This window comes from Cyanistes caeruleus, chromosome 5 (assembly GCF_971803275.1).
Source record: "Cyanistes caeruleus chromosome 5, bCyaCae1.hap1.1, whole genome shotgun sequence".
In the NCBI taxonomy this organism is placed as follows: Eukaryota; Metazoa; Chordata; class Aves; order Passeriformes; family Paridae; genus Cyanistes; species Cyanistes caeruleus.
Genome location: NC_141705.1, coordinates 25,486,310 through 25,499,316, shown reverse-complemented (window position 1 = coordinate 25,499,316; position 13,007 = coordinate 25,486,310). Strand labels below are relative to the sequence as shown.

The following is a 13,007-nucleotide window of genomic DNA, read 5'->3' as shown; positions in this document are numbered from 1 at the left end:
TGAATGCTAAGAGATAAACGTGCTGGCTAGTCACAGGACTCTCCAGATGGATATGTTTTATCTGAGTGGCTTTGTAGTTTTTCACTTATTTATACCAGGAATGGCTTTTAGATCTGCTAGGGTACAGTAATAAATTTACTGAACTACAAAATAATTTATCCTCCTGCTTGCTTTCAGCTAATTAAACATCTTAAGGTATCTCAGGATAGTATGAACATCTGCTCCCTGAAGATCATCTCTTCTCAGACAATAATTGTAGAGCTAATGAATGGAGTGGAGAATGGAGCTTGGGAAACAACAAGGGACAGCTCTGCCTTTCTCTGCTCTCACCTTAGTACACTCCTTTCACTAGACTGACTTCCTAACATACCCTACAGCAAACTTTCTAAATGCAACAGTCCATTTTCTTTAGAAAAGGATGGAAAAATCAGATAGTGGCTCTGGGACTTGAACAGCTTGGTTTAACAATTGCTGTTAGCAGATCATCAGAAGCAGATAGTCCTGCCTCCTTTTCCACCCACTCTGAACCCTATAGCACAACACGTGAAACAGATCTCCAGCATTCACCAGTGTTATCATGGGGAGATCTCCTATAATTTCTCATAATTTGTGTGAAATAGTTTACTCTTCTGGTATGCTTTTCAGTTTGCTATTTTTAGTGCTAGAAGTGACACCTAATTTGCACTTGTTAAAACAGGCTTACGAAAGTGTGTTGTAAATAAATCTTGGGAGGAATATAAATTAGCATGGTTTAGGGTAAAATAACTTCCCTTTTGTGGGTCAGAATGAAAATAATGTCGGGAGGAGACTGTTCCACTTCTCTGTGTTGGAGGATCCATGTACCTTCTTAAATAGTATTGGATGCTGGCTACAGTGGAGGCAGGACTTTAAATGGACACCAAGTCTTAGCATGACAGCCCTCTTGTTCTAAAACAGCCAGATTAATGTTAACTCTTGGGTCTCTCCTAGATTACAGATGTGAAAAAACGAACAAATATTGGCATATTGAGCAATGGAAATAGCTGCAGATGAATTAGACCTTTGTGGCTTCTGCAAGAAATATGTATATAGGTAATGTAATCCTACTGAGAATGTGTAGAGGACAGGATGGGAGAAAAGCTTGGTTTTGGCTGCAGCAAAATGAAATTTAGTAGGCTTAATAGGTATCATATGTGGTCTGCTGCAGTTTTATGACGTGACTAACGTTTTTCTGTCTAAACTCCAGGGGAGCAAATAAGACAGCTTAGTCCCTGCCCAGCACTTGTTTTTTATCACATATCCTCTCCTATATCCTCAACCAAATGTTTGGGAAAAGCCTTTCCGTGAGGGGGATATCTGTTATGTTAAAGATTAGTGTTCTGTGTGAGAACAGTGTTTTTATTTCTCCCTTTTTGTATTTACAGGAAGAATTCTTGTTCTTTAATCCTGACTTCAGTCAGTTTTTAATCATATTCCTTCTTCAAATTCTGTCTGCAAAGACTGCTTGTCATAAAGGTACCTATTTTCTGCAGTATCAACGTAGATTCAGCAGTAGGTGTTAGTTCAATATTGGGTGAACTGTTTAAATCTCTCTCCAAGCCTTTTCCTTCTTCATTTCATGGAGAGTCAAAGTCTAGCAACTGAAAGGTAATCACTATGGTTACAGCATCCAGTTCTAGCAACAAATCCAAGATTTAAGTCTTAATGCTTGTAGCAAAATATATATATTTGAGACACCCCCAGACATTTGGGATCATGTTTGCAAGTGTTAAAACAGACACTGACAGTTTGAGATAATTCCATTGCAATGCTTTGCTTGCAAGACAGTGGTCTGCTATTATAAGTGGATTGCTTACATAAGAGGTAAAAGAATACTTACTAGTTTGAAATGCAGCTCAAAGCAATATTGGGTTTTCAAACTCAGAAATCTAAGATTTAATCACTGCCTGATTTGAAGCCTGTGTCAACACTGTCAGCCAAAAGAAAGATTGAAACTTGGATCCTTCCCAGCTGCAAAATATTACGAAGACATCACTAAGCCATTTTTAGGCATTAGGAGAGCTATGGACATTATGAAGCACTAGGGTTTTGCAATCCTGCAGCAGATGACTTTATGGCCCAGGTGGCTGGTATTTTGTGTGTTAAGGTTCCTCACCTCAATTAGTAACTAATTTCAATCCATCTGTTTTCAGATGGCAAAAAATTGCCAATCTACCACAGCTCTCTCTAATAGGTAGGTATTCATCCATAAACCAAATTAACAACCCAAGACAAGAATCACCCAGAGAGATTTGTTGAGATGATATTGGTGCCTGAGTACTGTTAGTGCAGGACTAGTGGCTCTTCACAGAGACAAGTCTAATGGGAAAATCTAGAGAAATAATACTTTTGAGCTGGCAAATGTCTCTTCTGACTGTGGCTCAGGCATAGGAATGAAGCTGGATAGAGAATGTCTAATCTGGACCATTCTATACTTCAGGACAGGATACAGGATTGTGCTTTATGCTTAATGGATGGGGAAAAAAGGTGTAGAGTTCCCTGAGAAGTGAACTTCTAACCTGACTGCTAACTAACGTAGGGCAAGAAATTCTACATCCCAAATCATGATAATGTGGGTTTTGTTATTGAATTCTCAGAATGCACTACTTGCTAATCTCAAAGAGCTCATTAGCCTACCATTTTTCATAACATCTTACAGTATATTTGTTCATTCTGGAGAAAAGACTTTGGGATGATGCAATCTCAGCCTTTCATATCTGAAGGGAGCCTACAAGGAAGAGGCTTGGAGAGAGGCTTTTTACAAAAACACGTAGTGACAGGACAAGGGAGAATGGGTTCAAATTGAAAGAAAGTAAGTTTAGATATTATCAAAAAATTCTTTACTGTGAGGCTGGTGAGGTACTGGAACAGGTTGCCCAGAGAAGCTGTGGATGCCCCATCTCTGGCAGTGTTCAAGGCAAAGTTGGATATGGCTTTTAGCTACCTGTCCTAGTGAGAGGTGTTCCCACCCAATTCAGGGGTGTTGGAACTAAATAATCTTTGATGCCACTTCCAACCCAAGCCACTCTATGCTTTTATGACTTATTCTCTAGATACTTTTTCATAATGAAGTGCAAAACTAGAGATTTTATTTAAATCTTTAAGCAAATCTCATTCAGCTGTAAATAGCACACCCTATTTTTTCATTTGATATATGACCTTTTCAACTTTATGGTACTTTTTTTTGAGTCTTTAAGGAAATGTAAATCTTATATAATGTTTAACTGCAAGTAACTTTTCTATTTAGTGACTCATCTTAATTGTGGTTTATTTTTGTCCTGAATCTATTAAATATAATTTTAGATGTAGAATATTCTCTGTCAAGTCTTTGAACTATATACCTAAGTCAACTATATCACAAGTAGCTAGTACATATTTACCATGGGATTTGCTTGTTTGTTTTGTATATAAATTATGATGTGGTAGCTGCTCCTGCTCTCACTTGAATTTTAGATTGAAGATGTTTAAAAGGATGCATTGTTTCAGATTAAGTATGATTTGTATATGAGGTCTAATATTAATTGACAACTCCTTTTATCCTGGAGTTTGTTTTGTTTTGCTTAGAGGAATCTCAGGAATTATGTAAATTGTGTGGTGGGTTTTTTTTTTGCTTGTTGTTTTAATACCATAAGGGAAAAAAATTAGAAACAGCTGGTGATGAAATAAAATGCAACATATGCTTAGCAACTGTAGATCAATGTCACTTGTTTATTCTGTGACTGGTTCCCTAGATAAAAGAAATCTGGTGGACCTTGGCTATCTAATGTTCAGTAAAACATCTTTGATTACATGATGTAAATAGAAGAATATGGGAATTAGAACAAAAGAAATGTTATGGTTTAACCCCAGCTGGCAACTAAGCACCCTACAGCCACCTGTCCCAGAAGGATGGGGGCCAGATAATTGAAGGGGTGAAAGTGAGAAAACTCATGAGATAAGAACAGTTTAATAACAGAAACAAAACTGCATTAGTAATAAATCATAGTGAAAATCTAAATCAAAAAAAGAAAGAGAGATAAAACCCAAGGAAGACAAGTGATGAAAATGAAAGCAATTGCTCAGCACTAGCTGATCACTGCTCAGCCAGGGCCTCAGCAGTGGCAGCCTGGCCACTTTTGCCCTGGTTTACTGTGGAGCACCATGGCACCATATGGCATGGAGCATCCCTTGGGTCAGGTGGGGTCAGCTGTCCTGGCTGTGCCCCTCCCAACTCCTTGTGCATCCCCAGCCTCCCCACCGGTGGTGTGGTACGAGGAGCTGAGGTGGTCTTGCCTCTCTGTAAGCACTGCTCAGCAATAACCAGAACACCCCTGTCTGATCAGCACCATGGCCAGCACAAAACACAGCCCATACTGCACAACTGTGAAGAGAATTAACTCCACTCCAGCCAAACCCCGAAAAAATAGCAGAATGGTTAGATTATGGTTTAAGGGGGCTGTGCTCATTTTGTCTGAATGTGAACAGAGAAGGAATGTGCCAAGGGGGATTACAGGCAGAAATACTCAAAGGATGAGATTTGGGACTAATTTTTATTTTCTCTTATATTTTTTCTGCCACTAGAAAAATCAAAATGTAACAATGAAATTTGCAGCTGGTATTAAAGTAATGAGCCACTGTTACCATCAGAGACTATCAGAATATCACAATGATCATCTAAAGTGCTGGGGTAGTAGAAGTGGGATTATACTCAATACTGAAAAGACATAGACTAGGAGACCAATTATAAGGAATTATTTTATAAGATGAGACCTTGTTGGGGAATGGGAAGAAAAAAAAGATGAAAGAAATGAATACTTATCTATCTGACATGTCAATTAAGCATCAGGAAACAGCAGCATCAGAAGGAAGCACGAGGTCTTTGGGGTTTGTTAGGTCAGCAGACAAATGGAAAACAAAAAGAATTTTGGATCACCCAACAGTAAATACTTATTAAAAGTTCCTTGGAAATATTTTCAATCAAATGACACGTCATATTTGGTTTTTTTTTTTCTTTTTAAAAACTACTTTATTAAATAATTAAGTATAGATGAATATACTATAAAATATAATCTTAAAAATTAATATATTAGGCTGTTGACACAGTATTTTTTTAACATTGGAGAGGTCAAAATCCATAAATTGTGAGAAGAATTAATGAATAATTTTTTAAAAAGTATTTCTGTTGTGAAAGCCCTCCCTGAAGTTCCACTTAAATGATTCAAAGTGTGTGGGTGTTCAGCCTCTTTTTAAGGTACACCTACCAGTTTTTATATGAATTACAGAATCATGCAAGTTGGACAGAAGCTCCAGAAAACCTCCTCCAGATCACAGCATACCCAATGAGATCTTGGGGCCTCTTGTCTCTCATCTAATCCTTATGACGTGTGTAAGTTAAACACAAAAGAGCTCATGTACTGAACTAAAAATTTCATCAGAGCTGATTATTAAGGATATTACATGATGATACTGACTTTTAAATTCTTCTTATGCATTCCTGCAGGATGCTTTAACATTTGTTTTTGAACAGGAAATGTCTCATTGTTTAAAAGCATGTTAAAGTAGAATTATGTGTGACAACATAAGATAACATATGATTAAAAGTGTCAACTACATTGCAATTATCTGTAGAATGATTTTTCCTCCACTCCACAATGAACTTTATATTTAAAATTTTGGCTGAAATGCTTGATTTTAAACATGTACACAAGAAAATCAAGTAGATCAAAGGGTTTCTGTAATTTGTTAAATCTTCTTCACTTACAGATGAAGGGAAAGTTCTCACAGGCATGTGTTGAGTTAGTGATTTTAAACGCTGACCTGGTGGGGAAAAACTGTCTCCCATTCAGGTGTAGATAAGCCAGGAAATTACTTTAATTCACATATGGTATTATCTGAGGTCATCTCCTGCATTATTTTACCCTGTAATAGTCTAGTAATAGCACCTATGTGTGTCTATGTTGTTTTTCTTTTTAACTTAAAGTATTTCGGAAAAATACTGAGAATTAATTTTTTTTTTACCCATAAAATACTGTCATGCCTCAGCAGAAAAATGACAGAAATGGAGCTCATGAAGAATTAATCTAGAACATTTTACTGTGATTGAGTTCTTATTAATAAAGAAGAAAATAATAGTGAGAGCTTTGAGTCACTTTAAGTAACAGCTATAAAAAATCAGATGTGTTTTACTTTGTTTTAGATTCTTGTTGAATTCCCAAGTCTGAAGAAAACTGAGGGATGAGGAGGAAAGGAAAGAAAAGCAACCTTTGTAGTATACTTCTACCAAAGAAATGTTGGGAATCAAATATTGTATTTGCATGCTTATAGAGATTAACAGGTGATTTGCAAATATATCGAGCGTTCTTTTTAGCTGGTGTTTGCAAATAATATTTCTTTCTGGACAATGTACAGTGTATAAGGAATAAGAGTGCAGCTCTATCATAAGTCTGTAGGAATGCTTTTGTGTGTATCTTGGCACAAGAATTGGCTTCCAGCTAAGCCTTTTGTAATCACCTGAAAGCTTAGATAGAGGAAGATCTGACATTTGATTTTAGAATACTAGTTCATTTCCCTTTCTTTTCTCTAATGTATATCATATTTCTTTAATAAAAAAGAAACATTTCCCTAACAGAAGACACTGATTTTAAGATAAAGGCACTTAATAGAAGCCACAGGGACTAAGGCAGTGTTTGCATTTATTTCTCATCTGTTTGGAAATACTATTTAATATCAACTTTTACTTTGATGTGGCTGTTTTGTATGGCTATGACAAATAAGATACTTCCTACTCAAGCTGTGGTGCTCCTGGCTCTCTTTATCTCCTGAGTGTATGCTGTAAAGCCACTAAGGAATCAAAATAAAATGGAGCCTGTATGAATTCTGATCACAGTGCATCCTGCCTCTTGAATTTTCTGTAAACACTGCTTTGGTTAAGTCAACAGACAGCCTGGCTTTTGCCCAGGCTTACTGAGCTTCTTCAGACAGCAAAGAAAGGCTACAGGAGGGTGTGGTGGTTAAGGCAATTTAACATTTGTATGGGAAAGAGAAGGTAGTCCTCTCATGGGCTCTAGTGCACTTTGTGTCAAGGTCAAATGGCATTTTTTCATCATTCTAAATAATTTAGTATAAATGCTGGTCATGTCACACCAAATTTTAATGTACTCCAAATAATAATTCATACTGGGATCTGGCAGTGGAGAAACTGGGGAAAGAAGAAAACAGAATTGCAGAAAAGAAAAAGAAAGATCTTATTTCAGTCCTGGGAAAATCTGGAAGAAATCACAGGAGAAAATAAGAAGCCTTATTGTAAATTTATCAAGGTGTTAGTGTCATAAAAGAATTGTTTCTGAGCCTTTTGATTTTTTCACTTGGTTAGTTTAAAATATTGAATTGCTCTGTTAGAACTTCACAAGCTCTTATATATACTTCAGATATGTATGAACACACAATTTGATCATCTGAACTTTGACACTAGTTTTCTCAGGTACCTTCTGTAACTTTTTCATTGCAGTGTGCTCTCAGGAAGAATATTCAGCTTGATTTAGAACAAAGCTTTTGTCTGCTGCCATTCAATCATACTTTACTGAGAGTGCCCTTCCTTTGTTTCCTTAACTGAATTTAGATGCAGTGGGATGGAGGTCTGAGTCCTTTTCTTGAAAGGAGTTAGTATTTCTGATGGATAAGTAGTATTTTTATTTTATTATTTATGATCTTAGCCATGTCTAGCACAACTGTGCTAGAGGTCTAATACATTCAATGAAGGTTTGTTACATATATTCTAAAGTGGAAAAACATAGTTAACATAGCCAGCAGCAAAGCCAGGAAATTATAAAAAAGTAACATGGGATTCACAGAGCTCCTTGAGCCATGAAAGCAGCATATGACCTTTCCACAGGAAAATTGATAAGGGCAGGTATTGACTACCTTTGGAAATCAATGCTCTTTTCTGACAAATGCATTAATTTGTAATAGCTGGTAGTATCAGCTGCAGGCAATCTCCCTGATCTCATTAAGACAACTCCTATATTTCACAGATGCTGGAATCTGTTTTTTGATACTAGTCTGGATAAATGCTATAATGAAAGAAACCTAAAATCCTTCCCTTAGCTGCTGCTTTCCACTGTGAGTGGCCATGTAATTTTTTCTCCTACAGTGGTGAGGAAATTTTGAAAATGCTTGTTAAGAGATACAAAATAGGTAGACTATTTGGGGACATTAATGGAGAATTCAGCACTAAATTCTGTGATTGTACATGCTAGCCACTTGACCATTCTTCTGAATTTTCTTCATGATCTTCTATTTCTTAATCAAGTTAAGTAAATTTAGCATTTAATTGCTACTTCTGCTTGTACATATGAAACTTTCAACCTCCTATTTTTCAACTGAAGCAGGTTAATTAGCTGATCCTAAAGTTCAAATACCCTCATTAGTATGATGTTCATTAGCTATCAAGTATTACTGAATAATGATCCCACCAAGAAAATTTGTAATATTATAAAGTGAAAGCAGCAGAATTTTCTGAATGTTTTGTTCACAAGAACTTACATGTTAACGAGCACAGACTTATGTCTGACAAGGACCTTTAAAGGAAATAAGAGAATCATATTAAATTCAGAGATATGCTTTTGATGTCTGTTTTGCTGTATTTCAGATAAATTAAAAGTCTTTGCATACAGCTTTGACTATTCCGACAACCTGAATTCTGAAGCAATTGGCCTGAATTTCTGCAATTGTTTCCGTTTTTGTTATTTGCTTATTGTGTACCACATAATTGGTTTTCATTTCTTTGTAAAACTGATGTCTTTTATGTAACAAAGTTCACTTGTGAACTGACTAGTTTCGAACACACTAGAGGAATATGCCCATTATCTTACAGAGGAACGTTTCCTATTACTTTCAATCATGGGAATGTGTTTACAAAAACAGTATTTGAAGACGCTTTGTTCTGGAGTAAAATGATGTTTCACCCAGGCAACAGGCAACCATATCAGTTCCACCATGGTTTAGGATTTTAACCTAAAACATGGCTCAAATATCAAAAATGTGCCTTTTTATGAGTGCGCCACACATGAAGAAAAGGAAAATTCTCACCATTTTCTCACTACATTAAAAACACACTTGCCAGAGATACTCATTCAGTGATGACTATCAGAATTACTACCAAGATAAAGTTTTTTTTATAAGTATTTTTTGATCCTAAGAATTTTATTTTGTCTGAATTCTTTTTCTTTCATTTTTGCTTCCAAATTCCTCTCTTATAGGATAGCCTAGTTTTCCCTTTTAGCATTTTACTATGTGAAAATAAAAATATCCATCTATCACAGGAATAACTGTCTACTGATTACAGAAATGACTAGTATGAAAGGCTGTATCAAGTTCATTTATATAATCTGTTTTTTAATGGACTTGATATAACGTGTTTTAGAAGATGAAGGAAGATGTACAGAGAAATGATGGGTCAAGCGTAACTAATTTTGAAATGAATCCATAAGAAACATGATCTCTTTCCATAGAAAAAAGACACAAGTTATTTGCTACTCAGTTAAACCCTTTCTGTTGAAAGTATCACTGATCATGAAAACTCACAGATCACCTTGCTTGTCAACATCAGTGACACAAGGCTGGGCCTTTAAAGCACGAGGGTTACTTCAACATATTTTTTCATAGTTCCCTAACATTATGATATACTCTTCAGCTCTTTCTAGTTAGTATGTCTTTGTTTCCTTTTTTTCCTCTCTCTCTAAGGCAAGTCTAAAGCTTACAATCTGTTAGATGTTTTAAAACTCAGTTTTCTTATATGAGCCTTGTACTTTTCACAGAAGCTGGAAGATGCTGCATGAAAAAGGTGTCTTGTAGCAGTTTTTTCCACTTGCACAAGAATCTGCATCAGAACATGGAATTTAAGAGAATGAGGTTTCTGTCACGTTTTCCTTACTTTTCTTCACAGTATTCAACATATTTCAGCGGTCATTGTTAGCTGTAGTGGATATTTAGTTTATTTAGTGGATATTCAATGTAATTTCTCTTGAACATGAAAGTAGAAACAATTTCTGTTTGTTTCGCTGTAAGTCAAGTTCATGTGATGCATGTTCAGACACCTAGTCCTTCCTGATTCTTATGTCTTCCTAATTCCAGCATCACCTTAATGGGAAACATTATTATGTGTACATAAAATGGAGTCCACAACCTGGCCCACAGCTGACTTCCAGGTAACACTGAACGAACAAATACTAATCTCCTAATGGTCAGAAGCCTTAAGTTTTGCCTTTTTGTGTCCTACTGTCACTGGTTCAGCCTACGTTGAGAAGATGTTCTCTGCTGTACCCTGATCAAACCTGGTATATCAGGCATCCCAGCAAGAAGACCTATTCGAACAGCCAATGGCTTCAATTTACCCAAATCTCTAAGTTTTCTCTGGGAGGAAGACAATGTGAACTGTGGCAATAAAAGATCAGCATGATCTTTTTGCAGCACAAGCTGGTGGTCAAGTCCACTTGTGCTCTGGAAAGCAGGGTGAGCAACAGGGTGGCCATGACCCTCAGGCAGGTCTGTGCAGCTCTGGTGCTGACAGTGAACACAGCACACCTGTGATCTGTTGGAAGGTGTGCTGAAGGGTTACTGTGTGAGAAGTCCTTGGTACAAGGGCATGACCCCAGCCTGGTTTTGTAGGCTTCTAGATCACCTCACCTAATGATGGTGGATTCAGGCTTGGAGTTAATTTTTTTTTTTTGAGTAGACTAGAGTATTTTCATGATTTGATCAGCATAAGATAGGAAAACATATTTCTATTTGATGAATGCCATAATGGAATCTGAATATTTGAACTGAACAGTTTTGTGGTTTTCCTAGAGGAAGTGAATAACTGTTTTCATGTTTTTAGGTCCTCATATGGCATTTGAGGAGTTCCAATGACATCTTTGTTTTTAAAATATTTTAAAGCTTTTTGTAAGAGCTCTAACTTTTCTTCAGCAACACACAAATTACTTGGTGAATAACATTTTCTTTTGGCTTATGACTGGACTTTGTCTTAAATAATTATGTTTAAAGTAAGGTAACAAATGTTGGCCTTTTGTTTTCTCTTCTTGTGTTTTTCCTGCTTTGCTATCTCTCACATTTATTCTCCCTCTTCTGTCATTTCTAGCTGGATTCAGATAATAAAAATGTGCCCAAGACATCTATCTCTACATCATGTTTTTTTTTCACCTCTCTGAGTTTATATCAAGCTATTTCTTGGTACGCATCTTCAGGGATTTCTTGGTCAGCTGTCTGAGAGTCACGGAAATCGTATGGGAATTTCTCCTTCACTTTGATCCTAGAAAATGCCAGGGTGGTGCTGGGTGAGAAATTCTTTCTGAAACTCAGGTACAGGAATACACACTCTCTCCTAGAAGTTCAGAACATTAAAACATCTAGTGATGGTCAATACAGAAGTAGCTGTTATTTAGTTTTTTTTCACATTAAGGCCTAAGAGTATAATTACACTTGCCATGGTGAACTGGTCTTTCGTATTCAGTACTTAACGGCTTGCATTACTGTTTTTAGTTTGAATTTAATTATCATCAGCCTCTGATGGTGGTAGGACAAACTGTCTCTCCAACTACATGGCAGTAGAGTTCTGTGTTTTTGTTTTCCTGTCTCATGTATCTTTGGCAAACTACCAAGGAAAGACCATTTTTGTTCGCTTGTTTGTCCACTATAAGTAGACCACAAATAGTCGATTAAAATCCTGTGTCCGTGTAGGTTGGGGAAGGAAGCTTGAATTAGAAAAGAGTTATGTAGCCACCTGAGATGAAGCATCCATGGAAACAGGCAAATAAGTAAGAAGAAGCTCTGCTATGTCTGTTTAAGAATAATACTTACTATTGCATCTGTATGAGATTTGTCAAATTAACACTACATGTAGGTTCTGGTCCGGGGACTGCTATGGAAGGACCAGTTTATAAAGAAACTTATAATATGGACAAGAACTGGAAAGACTGTGCCTTCTTCCCTGACAGATGCCTGCAGTAGTGACACATACTATCTGGTCCTTTGTGGGGAAACCAAGATGTACGTGCATCAGAACCTTGTATTAGCACATGGTTCACTTCATCATGAACACACACATCACTTCATGAACACGTCACCAGAAGGAAAACTAGACACGCCAAGTACCTCATTAGTAAGGTTTCAATGAGTGTTAATTGATTTAGGACATGTTTCTCTTAACTAACTGTTGGGTTTGTATTTGTGCTACTAAACTCTTAGTAGTTTACTTGAAAGCATGAACTTTAACCCTTGAAGTACACAACAAAAAAGGAGTTTAAAAGGATGATCTTTAGAACCAGATCATGAAGTCTAAAGGACTGCATGGCACTGTAAGACTTTTACAAAAGCTTTAATGTAAAATATGTTACCTGTCCTGCCGAGTGGCAGATTTTAAAACAACTGCTATGTAAATGCACTCTGCTCAGCGCTAAAGAACCACCTAAAGAGATTTGAGTTAAAATCCTATGATAAATATCTTTGAAATGTACTTATAAATATTGTGCCACAAAAATGGGAAAATAATTTAAAAAAAAGAAAAACATGCTCAAAAATTAAATTGGCCCATGTGAATGAATGCCATTACTTTGTCTGTTTTACAAAACATGACTTGCTAATCCTTTAATTAGCATTTTTAGTTTAGATTGCCAGTCTGGTTATACTGAAGATATTATTTCTCCAGAGGACAGCTTTCTGAGAAAAACCTCATGGGCAATCACTCTGTAAATCTGACATATGATGCAGAGTTTGGGACAAACTCTTCAAGGCTTCTGTGGTTTGGAAAGGAAAAAGTCAAAAAACAACCCTTGAAAAATGTCCTGATAGAGCTTTGTTTTGTTTAGGTGTCTTTTCTTTGACACATTATGGAGCATCATGCAGACTTTTATCAAGTTCTCAACTATTTCTAACTTCCACGACCATTAAGAGGTCTAAAGTAACATTCTACACCCAGGACTTTTAAAAACCAGGCACAAGCCCCAGGTATATGC

At 36.5% G+C, this 13,007-nt stretch overlaps 1 protein-coding gene across 5 annotated transcripts in view; it reads right to left on the bottom strand.

Moving 5' to 3' along the window:
• Positions 1 to 13,007, bottom strand: part of GABRB1 (gamma-aminobutyric acid type A receptor subunit beta1) — a 117,194-nt gene that overhangs the window by 70,350 nt on the left and 33,837 nt on the right. The window lies entirely within an intron of this gene.